The sequence below is a fragment of the Corvus brachyrhynchos genome, unplaced genomic scaffold, assembly GCF_000691975.1.
Source record: "Corvus brachyrhynchos isolate BGI_N302 unplaced genomic scaffold, ASM69197v1 scaffold89, whole genome shotgun sequence".
Classification (NCBI taxonomy): Eukaryota; Metazoa; Chordata; class Aves; order Passeriformes; family Corvidae; genus Corvus; species Corvus brachyrhynchos.
Genome location: NW_008246063.1, coordinates 2,757,030 through 2,770,638, shown reverse-complemented (window position 1 = coordinate 2,770,638; position 13,609 = coordinate 2,757,030). Strand labels below are relative to the sequence as shown.

General features: G+C 46.9%; 1 protein-coding gene across 1 annotated transcript in view; it reads right to left on the bottom strand.

Annotated features, from left to right (window-relative positions):
- SLC45A4 (solute carrier family 45 member 4) overlaps window positions 1–13,394 on the bottom strand; it is an 80,404-nt gene extending 67,010 nt beyond the window's left edge. Inside the window, exon 1 of the mRNA XM_008643067.2 lies at window positions 13,058–13,394. The gene's annotated coding sequence lies outside the window, so the exon portion shown is untranslated. The remainder of the gene's footprint in view (window positions 1–13,057) is intronic.
- Window positions 13,395–13,609: the final 215 nt, after the last annotated feature.

The following is a 13,609-nucleotide window of genomic DNA, read 5'->3' as shown; positions in this document are numbered from 1 at the left end:
GTTCAGCAGCTTCTTTCCTTATTTATATCAGGAGCCTGGCAACTAAGCTCCTGACTTAAGCACCTCAAAGACTCAAGGTTGCTTTGGTAGGACCAAAAGTTTTGTATTACTGTCAGAATAGGAATAAAGAACCTTTCTCCTTGAATAGGTTCCAGCCCATTTCTTTGCACTGGCAATGCATTTACGCTGGGCAGATGGATGCTCTCCACAGGGATGTATTAGCCCTCACCTGGGCCAGAGCACAGAAGGACAACAGGCTATTTGAATGGAGATCATTTGTAAGCCAGAGAGCAGCCTCAAGAAGTTACAGCTGAAGATAAAGAAGTATGTAAAACTGAGAGAAAGTTCCTAGCAATGAGGTTATTTGGGAGGTTTAACAGGCTCCTCAGGGAAGCACTGTTCCTATGGATAACTTTGAGAAGAGACCAGGAGAAATGTTTTTGAGGAGTATAGATTTGTCCTGTCAAGTAATCAGCTATATTTCTGCCAGAGAAGGCCTTTCCCCCATCCCAATTAAACAAGAACTGGCCTGAGTGGATTTCTCCAAATCTGAACAAAACCTTTTTCTTTTTTCCAGCTGGCAAAAATTTCATATATTTTCCTTGCTCCTTTTTCCCCCCATTAGTAGTTTTGGTCAGACCATAAGCATAAGTTGCAGAATCTACTAGAAAAAAATGTTTTCACAATTGATATTTTCCTAAATGCTTTTAAAAAAATTTCAGCCAGTGCCCAGCTAGTTTCCTGTATTTCCAAGTATTCTCCCAAACCATTTCTTCTGAAAGGACCATGCCTTGTTGTTGAATGCAAACTTGAACCTGTTTTCCTGTGGTTTGAACAGATATAAGGTCTCTCTACCACATGGATTTACTCACATCAAATACCACAAACCCCATACTTCAGATGAGCTACAAATCTCCTCCTCTAAGAGCTTATTTTAACAAACTTGCAGCATTTCATCCTCTGGTTTTGACCTCCCTCTGAAATGCTGCTGAAGCCAAGACATTTAAAACTTCTCAGGAAAAAGGACACACTATTGGACCAACCTCACCTCCTTAGAAAACTAGTATAAAATTCACAGACAGGGACAAGCCTATAAATTTGAGTCCCCCAGTATTTCCAGGACTTGAAGGCATTTGCACACCTGATGCTGAGTTTTGTCCCAGCTCCCTGAGCTCTGTCTGAGTTTTGCACTTGAAGCCAGCCCTAGGAAAACTAATAGCTCTTCAGACCTTTGCTTTCTATCTCTGGGTGATAAAAAACCCAGAGTTGGTTGTAGCAGAGCTCTGGCAGCTGTGCTGTTAATGACAGTAAGAAAGAAAGAGAAGCTGTTCAGCTGATCCATGACCATCTCCAACTCATCCTGAGATATATTATTTGAATGACAAAAACCCTCCACACATTTCATGCCTTGCAGGGGCAGATGTTCCACCATCTGTCTCACTGGTGGTTTGCAGGATTTACCTTGTTATAAATCAGAAATAGTGCAGGAGTGCAGAAATACCCATTATTTTCAGAGTACAAAATATCTTCTGTGTGTGTGTGCGCATTTCATTCATGGACTTTACTTTCTCTCGAATGACCTATGAGTATCTCTTGTCTCATGGAATTGAGTGTTGTTTGCTTGTTCACAGCTTCCTTTCCTTCCGTTATCCAGCAAAGAAAGTTTGCTTAAGTGGCTTTTGTGAACTCTTTCAAGATCCCCAGAAGGATGATACAGGAAACAGAGAGTTTCCTTTCTATACAAACTTCTAGGGTGTTCCCATAATAGCCTGAAATTTATCTGCCCTCAGCAGCCTGCAATTGGTCAAAAACTTAATGGACTGTCAAGGGATCAGGCCAAACACAATTAACATATCAGAGAGGAGAGTTTGCAATAAGAAAAAATCCTCCACTTAACACAGCACCTTTTATCCCATGTTACCAAACATTTTGCTTTCTACTTTTCCAATTACTTTACAAGTTGGCCATGCTTTAACTATCCAGCCTGAAATTTTCCATAATTGCTTCCTGCCTCACATTGAATAAATTTTTCAGAGAGCAGTGAAGGGGGAAAAGTCTCAGAAAAAAACCCCCTCTTGGCTGCAGTTATATTGCACTGAGCTTAAAGATATGAATTAATTTTAGGGGCGTTTAAGCATTCTCCCTCTTTATTTTGAAGATCACGTTTGCACCACGGGAGGCTGGAGTGCGAATGAGACTCTTAGCAAAGCAGTAGTGCTGGGGATGAGAATCTGTCACCGTCGCTGTGAAAATGCATCTGGGTTTGTCCAAAAAATAAACCACAGATAAACCCCTATTTCAGTGTTTCAGAGGCAGGTTTGTACCTCGGTTTTATGCCTTCTGACTGTTGTGCCCATAGTTTCTGCAGCCCCTAAAAAGCAGCCCCTGTAAGCAGAACATCTGGACAGGGTGCCGACAAAATGGATTCTCATCCTTCAGGATTTCACCTGGTGTGACCTGGCACTGTGGGTGAGACCTGGGAGGATTGTAGCACTGGGAGGGAGGGCAGGGCCTGTGCTGAAAGCTGACAAGGTAGAAGTGTGAGTCATTGAAAGGCAAAGACGAGTCTGTAAAGAAACAATTACTTACATATTAAAAAAAAAAATCAGATCTGGAAGGCACGTTCGCCTGGTGGTTGACACTCCCTACAAAAGCACCATGTTGTTCCAAAAGTCTCCCAGGAGATGAACAAATCTTGCCAGGAATAATCACAGATCTGGAGTTGTATAATTGCTCAACTAAAGGCAGGCAGGGAACAGATAGGGAACCTGTGCTTTGCTTTTCCTGCCCACTTCCTTGCTTTCAGGGCTGTGTGCTGCTGTGGAGCAGTGAGGCTTATATTGGCTGGAGCAGTCAGGACACCAGGAAAAAAGAAAGCTTCTAAGAAACAGCTTCACGGCATGTGTTGTTTTTAACTCCATTCATAAAAGCAGTGAGGAGGGCGGTGTGAGGTGGGCTGGGGCTCTGCGCGCTCGTGTCTGCTCGGAGAAGAAAGCTCTCGACGCGGTTGAGCCGAGTGCCGGCAGATTCAGACCCTTCCAGCACTAATCCAGTAATAAAGAAAATGGCTTTAAGCCACTTCAGACCCATTAGTGCTCTCCAGAATGCTAATATAGCATAGAGATGAAAGGACTGCAGCGAGGGGAATGAGATGTGGGCAACAGCTTCACCTCCCCTCTTAGGGAGGTTTGGTTCATTCCCTCAAGGAGCAGAGGCCAAATTTGTGGAGCAAATGCCATGGCAGCACAACACAGTGGCACTCCCAAGCCATGGGATTCAGGCAGCATTAACGACAGGGTTGGGGTGCCTTTATTTTAGTGATAATTTATAGTTAACCAGAAATCTGATACTTGGTCTGCTGCAGCCTGGAATGCCAAGTCCATTTGCACGACACGTGTGGCAAATGTGGCCACAGGCAGGAGATGATGTGAAAATCGTTTGGGTAATAGCAATTAGCACAGCAATAGTTTTTCTTTATTTTCTAAATAGGCTTGGGAAAATTAATCTTTTTTTAAATTAAGAAACAGTGTTTGTCACTTTTAAAATCGAAAGCCTCATGTTTACCGAGAAAGATCTGTCTTTAGTGACAAGAGCCTATATATTTTTCCAACCCAAAAATCCTCTGTGAAACAGCAGTATTTAAAAAGTCTCTGAGAAAAGGTAAAGAGGTTCTGCTAGAAAGCCTCATGATGCAGAGAAAGAAACTGAGAAGGATGGTTGATGTGGAAATTCACAGGTTTGGAAACAGAAGTGTGGTGGAGCTCCAGAATGTCTACGCTGCAGTAGGGAAGATTAGAGGGGATTTTGCCCAGAAAAACCTGCGGCAGAAGAAGGTACGAGGTGAAAGCAGGCTGTCTAATCTACTAGAGCCATTCGCTAGAGGTGGAAGCAAGAGATGTTCCCGCTGGAAATCAGGACCAGAGGTTAATTAACTCCAGGAACATCCTACTGAGAAGCCATCCTGTGAATTCCTATATGATGGCTCGGAGGCATTGCCATCAGATGCTTTAGGTGTCCCATTAAGCTGCTCACCACGCTGTTGCGGAGATAACCTGCTTTTCCACTGGTTTCCAGAGGGATGCCAGGGCTCCTGCTGCAGGTTCCCAATCCTCAGGACTGTGGATACCCCCGGATGCCCGCTGCAGGACTGTGCCCTACTTTTGTGTTTCTCAGTGAAAGAGCCACATCAAGTCTCTGGGAAAAAAAAAAAGCAAAACAAGGACAAAGTTCTGCCCTCCACTACTCTGTTTTCATTTACAGCCAAATTCTGCCAATCTTTTAGTGTCTATTTAAAACTTCTATTTCCTTCCCACCAGTCTGTTTCCGTGCTGGGGTGCATGTTCCTTTTTTTTCCTTTTCTTCTTACTTTGTTTTTCTTTTTTCCTTTTTTCTCTTTTTCTTTCCCTTTTCCCCTGTTGTTTCACAGTCCACCTGACAACACTTATCACTCAGCACTTCAGACATACCAGGACCCTGAGCTGAGCTCAGTCTGTGTGCAGACACTGTTACATGAGGTGTCAGAGCCTGCTGTGTATCCAGGGGAGGAGACTGTGCCTGACTTTCCTTGGCTGTGACACTGTGGCTCAGCCTGGAACTGACAGCTGTGGAAAGTTAATGGATGGGCCCTGTTTCCAAGGAATGGCCATCAAGGTCACGGTTTTGAGGCTATAAGGGCACAGCCCCTTCCTGCTTGCAGCCAGTACACATGCCAGCTTTTCTGTCCCCTCTTCGGATGTCACCAGATCGCTGTCACATGAGGACAGCATGGGTGAGGGGGTGCCATTGGCTGCCCAGCCTGTTTTCATGCCCTCTATGAATACAGCCTGACAATGCTCGAGGTGTAACTGAAACCTGCTCTGCAGACACAGCTCCTGGCTGAACTGTCCCTGCCCCTTGCAAGGGGCTGAGCAGAGGAATTTGTTCAAACCAGCCTTGAGGACAGGGTCACCCCGTGCAGCAGCATGCAGGGAGGTACATGGTGCTGCCTCTTTTCTGGGGGTACTGGCCTGTTTAGTGCTCTTCTCCATCTGTTTGGTGGTCAGCCCACTTGAGTGGAGCCAATTTGGATGCAAAGAAATGGAATTTTTCCCAGTCACAGAAACCAGATATGAATCCTTTTGGGCATGGAGGGCCTGGGCTTGGAATACACTGAGCTGTCTCTGGGCAGTTTAATCTCACCAGCCAGAAACCTGTATGGATTTACACTTCCATATGCAACTGTTTGATAATCATGTTGCCATGGCTACATTTGAATCCTGCAATAAATGTGTAATTTCACACATTTACATCAAAAGGAGCTCCAGAACATACAGCTGCTTCACAAAGCAGCTGATCTCCCTCCATAAGCACTTTCCATTTTTAACACCATATTATTGTACTCAATGGTGTGCTTCTTTTGGGAGGGGGTTGAGGTCCGTAGGGCAGGTTTGACAGTCAGGTTCTTGAGATCTGATCTATACTAAGGTTCCTTCAATGCTGGCACCAGGGCAGTTGCCCTGCTGGGGTCAGAGCAGCCATTTTCAGGGCAGCACTGGTTCTGCAGCCACTTGAGCTTCAGGGGACTGCGATCCTTTGCAATTAAAGAAGGACATAGTTAAACACAAGGTCCTGGTATGCCCAAAATGCAGGGACAAGGACTGAGAAAGAGGAGTGGAATGTGGGGCTCTGCTCAGGGATGTGATGCCCACCTCTCTTAGCAGTTTGGTCCCTTCATCCCCTTTTCATCCCAGTCCTTTCAAGTCTTCCTCCCTGGCTCCTTGCCTCCTCTCTCCCACCCCCTGCCATCCTGATTGTTCCTTATTTCATCAGCCAGCTTGTCCCAGTGTTTTGCCCCCAGGGTACCTGTCTCTCCAGTGCCCTCTGAGTGCTGTCCTACTTGTGATGGCTCCTTGTCGCACAGACACCCTCTGTTAATCCCATGGGCAGCTTTTTCCTTGGTCCAAGCCTCTTTCTCTGCCTCTGACAAGAGGCAGGGAAGTGTTATTTAGAGAGGGGTAGGTCACAGGGAGAGTAGAGAAGAGGCTGTACCAGGATACAGCTTCAACCAGCAGCAGCTGAATGAAGTGGTGGATGGCACCCACTGAGCAGCAGATCTGGAGAGAAATTTGCATCCAGACTCTATCCCTGCTGATTTAAACAGATTTTTTCAGGAACTCGAAACTTGGACAGTTCTGCCTTTGGTGGTTTTTTTCCTATAGCAACAGCAGCTGGAACAATGTTGGCACCAAGGCAGGGCTGCAGCTGGTTTCCTCCTTGCTCAGAGCAAAGAGATGCTGGAGAGTCTTCAGCACTCACAGAATAGGGAGAAAACAAACATTTCACTTCACTCCATGAATTTACTGTTGTGTGGAGAGAGAGGAAATTTGACTGTGACAAGTGCCCAATACCAACAATTTCTGTGTGAGAAACTGGAAGAAGGAAAAATATTGGAAAAGCATAAGATTCTGGTTTTTTTCTCAGCTGTTTATACAATTGGAAAAGTTAAGTCTAATTATTGAGGTTATTGGTTTTAATGAGTCACCACCTTGATGTTATTATTCCTGGTTCCTGTTGCCATAGGACAAGAAGCTGCAGCTGGGCTGAGCTGTGCTACGCAACAAACACTTACGCTTGCTATTCCAAGATTAAGACATAGGGAAATGGGTGGCTCAGACAAATGGGAACATGGAGAAGGAAAGTGATATTTGCCAGTGTGTTATGTGGCAACATGACCAGTATGCAGATACTGGGAGCAAAGATGGGTTTCTACCAGAGACTGAGTTTTGGATGTTTTTTGAGGAGCACTTCCAAAGATGTGATAGAAAAGAGGTTGGCCACCATTGTGGGCTGGTAGTTGGTGGGAAGGGCTACGGGCAGAGAAGTCACAGGGCTTTGAGAGTGAAGAACTGAGTTTGGTGTTATGGGAAGGGATGAACCAGTGAAAGGATACAACCTGAGAAACAAGACAAAAAGGAAAGGTTAGGAGAAAAATCTCCATGGTGGTATCATGAATGGGTAAGAGTGAAGTGTGATCAGGGCCCATGAGAAGTGCTTTAGTAACAGATGAAGGAAGAGATATGCAAGAGATTTACCTGCAGGGCTGGAGAAGCTGGGCTTGAAAAATTCTGCAAAATTTAGCTGCAGCCTAAATTCGTGGGCTTTGAAGGAGAGGTATGAAGTGGCATCAGGAGCAGTGCCTGCATGGCAGATAAATCATCGTGTTGCCCACTGTGTTTTGAGAAGATTTAGGGAGACGGTTTGGGAGGAAAGGGATGTCAAAAACTCTTTTGTATCCAGGCTGATCTTTAGATAATAATTAGACATCCATGAGATATCCTGGAGGATCGGATGTCACTAGAGGATCTGTGCTTGCGTGTGCATTAGTGTGGGAGTCAGCTCCGGGCTGCTGTTGGGATCAGGCAGAGCCCGCGGGGTGGAGGCAGGAACATGCCCAACCCCCAGTGTTTCATTGATTGGTTTCAATTGATCAGTTGTGTAGAAACAAAGCAAATGAAGCTTCTGGTCTCTTGGATGTTGCAGGAGGTGTCAGGTTTGCTTGCAGCAAGTTCCTCTTTTTCAGCTGATCCTGCACTTTCAGTTCTTTCTCCAGGATGGCAGAGAAAAATCTTTTTTGAGCTGGGCTCAGAAACAAAAAGGAGTATCCAGTCGAGCAATGGGCTGTCAGACAGGTTTTCTTCCCCCTTAAACACATACAAGGGTGCCTTCTGAAAATGCCACAGGAGGGGTAGGCATGGAAGTGAGCTGCCCCATGAGTGTGAAAGTCATCCTGAAGACATTGAAGATATGAACTTATTCCCAGTGTGGCCCCTCCCTGCAAGCCTCACAAGAAGAGTGGCATAGTCTTTTTTTCACCCAGTTTGGACACCATGTCCATTCAGTTCTAACATCCATAGCCTGGGAGGAGAGGGAAACCCTCCCCTTTATCTCTATGGCATGGGTAATGTGTGTCTGTCCTTTTCACAGCTACCAAAATCTGGCATTTCCTGTTCTATTTTCCATTTCCTAATACTTCCCAGGGCTTGAATGCTGAACTCGGCCAAGACTCCAGAGAGGGATTAGCATGGACTTGCCTTGGCCGTGGATGACCTTCATTCTCTTTAGCATTTATTCTTTCTAGAGGATTGAGGAGGAGAAGGGGAGGGTGAGCCACAGCTAAATCCTGTTCTTAGATCTCCCTTCAGCCACTGAAGAATGAGCTGAGAGCCTAAATGAACCCAAAAGGCACTGTGGGGTGAGGCACATCGCATCCAAGCCGGATGTGGTGGCCTCTTCCCAAGTTCCTGAGCTGCCACACGCTCCAGCCATGCTTCAGCAGGCAGGACAGCCCAGGGACCCTGGGGACTGTGACAGGGCTGCTGCCAAGGCTCTGAGCTCCCCTCTGGGTGACTGGAAAACAGCAAAGACACAGGTCATGAATGCTGTCTGGAGTGAGTGACCTGGATGTGTCTGCCCAGACTCTGTACAAAGAGACAACGTGGCCTTGGCTCCGTTGCTCCCAGGGCTTTGTGCTGGAGGCTGAAGTGGTTCCTGTCCAACGTGTGGAGAGCCACAGCTCTTGCCCAGTTGCAGGAGAGGCCTCTGTTCTCTCTGGTACCCAGAGAGGCTCTGCAGACCTGGCTGGACAATAGGCTGCTCAAAATGGATGCCAGGGAGCATCTCTGTCATGACTGCCAAACTTCCTGATTACAGACTGCTTTGCAGCCTAATGCAGCACACTGAGGGGGAATTCGGGTGCTCAGATAAGAACTGCATAATATATTGGCAGTTGTCCATGTCTTTTCACTCTTGGGGCCACTTAACTTTTTGACATACCATGCCAAGCCCCCCTGTGCAGCACCACTGCTGTGAATTTCGTAGGTTGCTGAAGTTAAGCTGTGTTTTTCTTTCTGTGCTGATCATTGCTTTCTCTGTAGACTTGTATATATGAGAATTGTTTTCCTAAACTCTCTTGCTTCTCTTCCAAAGCACACTGGATTCTCTGACAATGGCAAGAAGATCCTTGCTTACCTGCCAGCTTATCCTCTCCCTCTCCCAACAGGTACTTGCTTGAAGTTTATGAACATGGGAATCAACCCCAGGAGCTCCCAGCTAATGGCACAGTCATGATCCCAGCCAGAAGTTGCTCCTGTGCCTGACAATTAGGTAAGAATTACCTCAAATACCCTCAGATAGGTCTGATAGGATAAGTGCAGGGGACATGGGACTGCCTCCAGCATTGCAGAGGAGTAGGGCTCAATCCACTGTATCGACTGAGTCCATGACTGTTGGGTTTGCTTCTTCTCTCCCTTGTAAAATTACATGATGAAATGTTTTTTCCTGGGCATTTGTCACTTCTGAACATTATTTAGTGCATTGCATTACAAATAAAGGAAAATACTAAATTTCAGCTGTTTTTTTTGTTTGTTTGAGGTTCAAATTTTATATCCCCCAATCGTTTTTTGGCAGGTTAAAATCAATGGACTTTTCAGGGTGGTCAAGGGAGAAATAGAGTATCAGTCTCTTACCAAATGAGAAAAGATGGGAAATGTTAATTAGATCATCTTGGATAAATACCATTTTTCCCCTGTTCTTCCCATCAGATCAGTGTATGGAGTACCAGGGCCAGACAAGTGGGAGAAGCACTGCTGCTTTTGCTTCCCCCTCCCTCCTACGTACAGAAATGAGGCACCTGAGGAGCTTGCAATCACCAGCTTGGATCAAAAAGGAGTGCCTGCCAAGGAGCAGAGCTGCTCCTGTAGAAACATCCCTCCATCTCTACCATGTGGGAAGAGAGGGACTTTGGCCATTTCTTTCTCTTAGTTATGAACAAATAGCACAAGGCCATCACTCACCACTAACTAAGAAGCCCAGTTATGTATCTGGTGATACATCCTGGCTGCCCCAAGGTGCTGTTGTGCAATGGAAGTTGATAAACTGGGCCAAAAAAATGCCTTAAAATCTCCCTGCTTCCACAGTAACTTAAACTCGAGGTCAGAGTGAGCACAAAATACACTGGGCTAGAAATGAGACTTTACAGACACTATCCATTTCCGTTCACATCTCCTTTTTTACCACCAAGAATTCAGCTAATATAGCATATCACAAACAACAATAGTTAGTGCCAGTATTGAATGATCAATGGTGCTTCTGCAACCCCCTGCATGCCAGCTGGGAAGAGTCAATGTGCCCTTCCTGGGAAGGCTGTTGCAGTGATGAGAAGACGAAGGATGTGTTATTAGACCAATATGTATGTGCCAGGTCCAAGGCTTCAGATTTCTGCAGAAAGGTGGGATCTTATCTGACTTAAGGTTGGAAATAGACAATCATAAGATCCCTTCCAACCCAAACCATCCTGTGATTCTAGAACTGGTGACATGAAATGGTTTAATGCTGGATTTTCCATGAGGATACACCTCTTAGACTCTGTGCCCACCAGCACAGACACACCAGTTACATGTGAGAGCCCTCCCAACCTCTGTGATTAGGAAAAAAACAAGAGCTGGCATGAGATGGTAAATGCTGCCGTGCAGTGTTCAGAGAAAACGTGTTTGCGTGGGATGTGCTGGAAAAATTGCTCAAGAATGGTGCATTCTCATAAGAAAAATGATCTGGCTGCTGTTCAGGTCAGTGGTTTTGTATCAGGGCTGCAGGCTGTGTGGTTGTTTCAGTACATGGTGCAGCCGCTGGCAAAGTGTTCGCTGTGCGTGTGATCCAATGCCCCTCACTCTGGGGTGTTGGAGGTCCTTGCCCTCACCCAGTTTTGCATCTGGCTCCTTGTTCTCAGAGCAGCTTGCACTGGCACAGGGCTGCATGGCAGAGAGAGGCACCCTGTGTCAGCCCAGGAGAACAGGGCAGTCTGGATCAGTTTGCTGGTGGGGCTTCAGCCCTTTATGGTGGGAAGGTGGGAGGGATAAAATGCTATACCCATGTCAATAGCAAGTGATAACCAGGATTCTGATCCCTGCCGAGCAAAGCAGTGACTGTGCTTCACAGGTGGATGAAGATGTTTCTGAAAACACAGATAATGAACGAGCATTAGCTGCTGAAAGAACTAAATTACAGGAATGTCCAGGTGTTAATTGGAGCCTCCTCCCAACCTCTGCTTGACAAGCTGTCAACATGCCATGAAGGGACAGCCTTCACTCCATCTCCTTTTTCATCTTAGGTGAAGGGTGAAGGAAAAAGACATATGGAAGGTCTCCTGCCAGCAGAGAGCTGTAAGGCCTCCCTCCCTCACTGTTCTTGCTCTCGTACCAGCAGACCCCCAGCCTTTGACAACAGCTACATTAGTCTATGCTTGGTTCCTGTAACTTTTAAGACCAGAACCATCAGCAGGACTGCCACCAGCACCAGCCAACCCCTGTGGTATCATGGGGTGAGGTTTAATAGGCATGTTTTAATAGGGTTGCTCAGTAGAGAGGGCCCTTTTTCCTCAACAACATTAAACAAATTAATACAAACAGTAAATTTAATGAAAGAAAATGAAGTAGCCCTCCACGGCAGGCTGCTGTTTCTGCAGAGGATGTGCTCTTACACTGCTGAATGGTTTGGTTCTGGTCAGTCATGAAGCACCCACTGGAAATGAGACCAGAGTAAGGTTATTCCAGAGGAAGGTTGTGCTTTAGGTTCCTTGTGCTATTGCTTTAAAAAAAATAACCCTTCGCAGCAACTGCTCTTTTCCCTCTGCAAGGAGAGCTGAGACGGAGTTTGCAGTGTAAAATTTAATTGAGAAATGAGGAAGGAAAAAATTCCCCTTTTCTTGCAAGCACACAATATCTCTCATTTGTGGCTTTGTGCATTGCTGACAAGCACGGACAGTGATGGGTTAGTACAGGGAGCACTCCCTTCCACCGCATACCCTTGTCCCCTCCAGATCCCAGACATGTCCTGGCACACACCAATGACATCTCTCCCTTTTGATCCCTGGACACCTTCTCTCCAGGAAGATTCACTGCTATTTGCCCATTTTTCCAATCCTTATCCCGTCCAAATCAACACTGACAAGTTGACCTCCATGGCATTTTCACTATGCCACCTCAGCTGGAGCTGCAGATCAACTCGGACCTCATGTCCTTGCTGTGTCCATGCAGGAGGTCCCATGGAAGCACCAGGAATTTGACACCAGCTTTTGAGGAACAGGCACCAGTTTTAGCTGTGAAATGTCCAAGACCATGAGTGCTGAAAGCTCCAGAAGGGATCACCATGTTAAACCCATCCGGGCTCTCCTTTTAAAAGCACAGCCCTGCCTAACACCCATCATCACAGCTCCAGTAATTCTTTGGCTGCACAGCCAGGCTTGGGGTACAACGAGCAGTTCGTGCCTCCTCCCCCCAAACACAGACGTGCGTTCGCACCCACACGCAAAACTGGGGTGCTAAAACTTCCCTGTGCCGGAGCTTTCACAAGCAGCGTTTCTGGGAAGGCCTGGCATTTGGATGGCAGGCAGGACAGCTGCTATCAGCAGTGCCCGTCATTGTGGTGTTGGGGCTTTGCAAAACAGGATCTGCCTTTGAATTTTTTTTTTTTTTTTTAATTAAAGTATCCCTCTAAGGTAAGGTCTCCCTGCTCCTGAATATCTCAGAAGGTAAATCATACCAAACCATGTTCCCCTGCCTTGGGATTATTGTACCATTTCAAAACACCAGCCTGGTCTGTTAATTCTGCATTTTAACCCCCCTGCCAGACTGCCTCCTTTAGCTGCCAGCAAGCATCCTCTTCCCAAATTAACCTGACCACAATGAGCTGCAGCAGAATACACACAATTGGTCCTTTTTGCTCCAAACAGCCTGACTTACGAAGGGGATATTTCCTGCAGCAGCCAGCCCTGCAATACTCATGATTCCAAAGTCAGGGGTTGTTGCGGTATCTTTATGCTCAGATACCGCCTTTAATCTCACACGCTGCCTTCAGCAGCACCACCGGCTGCAGCAGCCCCGCAAGATGCCCTCTTCCCATCCTCTCCCAGGCAAGCAAGCCAAGAGGCTCCCGATGGAGCCGGCAGTCACCCGGCGAGAGCTGCATCCCCCCTTGGAGACAGGCATGCAACTTCCACCTGCGCTGGCAGGCGCGGAGCACTCACGTTGGCGGCAGCGCGGATCCCTTTCAACAGCTTAACTGCGGCTCATTTTTAACCCCGGCCAGCGGATCTAAGCTGCTCTCCCCAGGGCTCAGACGGAGCTGCCTGCATGGCATCCAGACACCGGCTCGCCAGCTGACATGTCAAAGCAAAGTCGTGGTTAGCAAACACATCACCAAATCGACTGACAACCCACACACCGGCGGGAGCGGGTCCCTGCGTTCCGTGCCGCTGTCGCTGCTCCGGGGTTTGTGCAGCCCCGTCGAATTCGGTGTTGCTATCTGGCGTTTTCTGCCGGTGTCTAAAATAGCATCAGGAACGTTCCCTGTTGATTTCCCCGGCAGTGCTTGCTGAGCGATGCCGGGGACCACAGCTCCCGCAACCTGCCTCCACGCAGCACATTAAAAACATTTTCTTGCCTTCTGCCTCCAAAGGAGGTGGAGAGGGGAGGAAAAAGCCCTGTAGATGTTTTTCTGCCCAGCTACCAGCAAATCCTGACCTGAGCTAATTCTGCTATGGCTGAAAGCAGAGGATGTGTGCAATGCATGAAGCTGA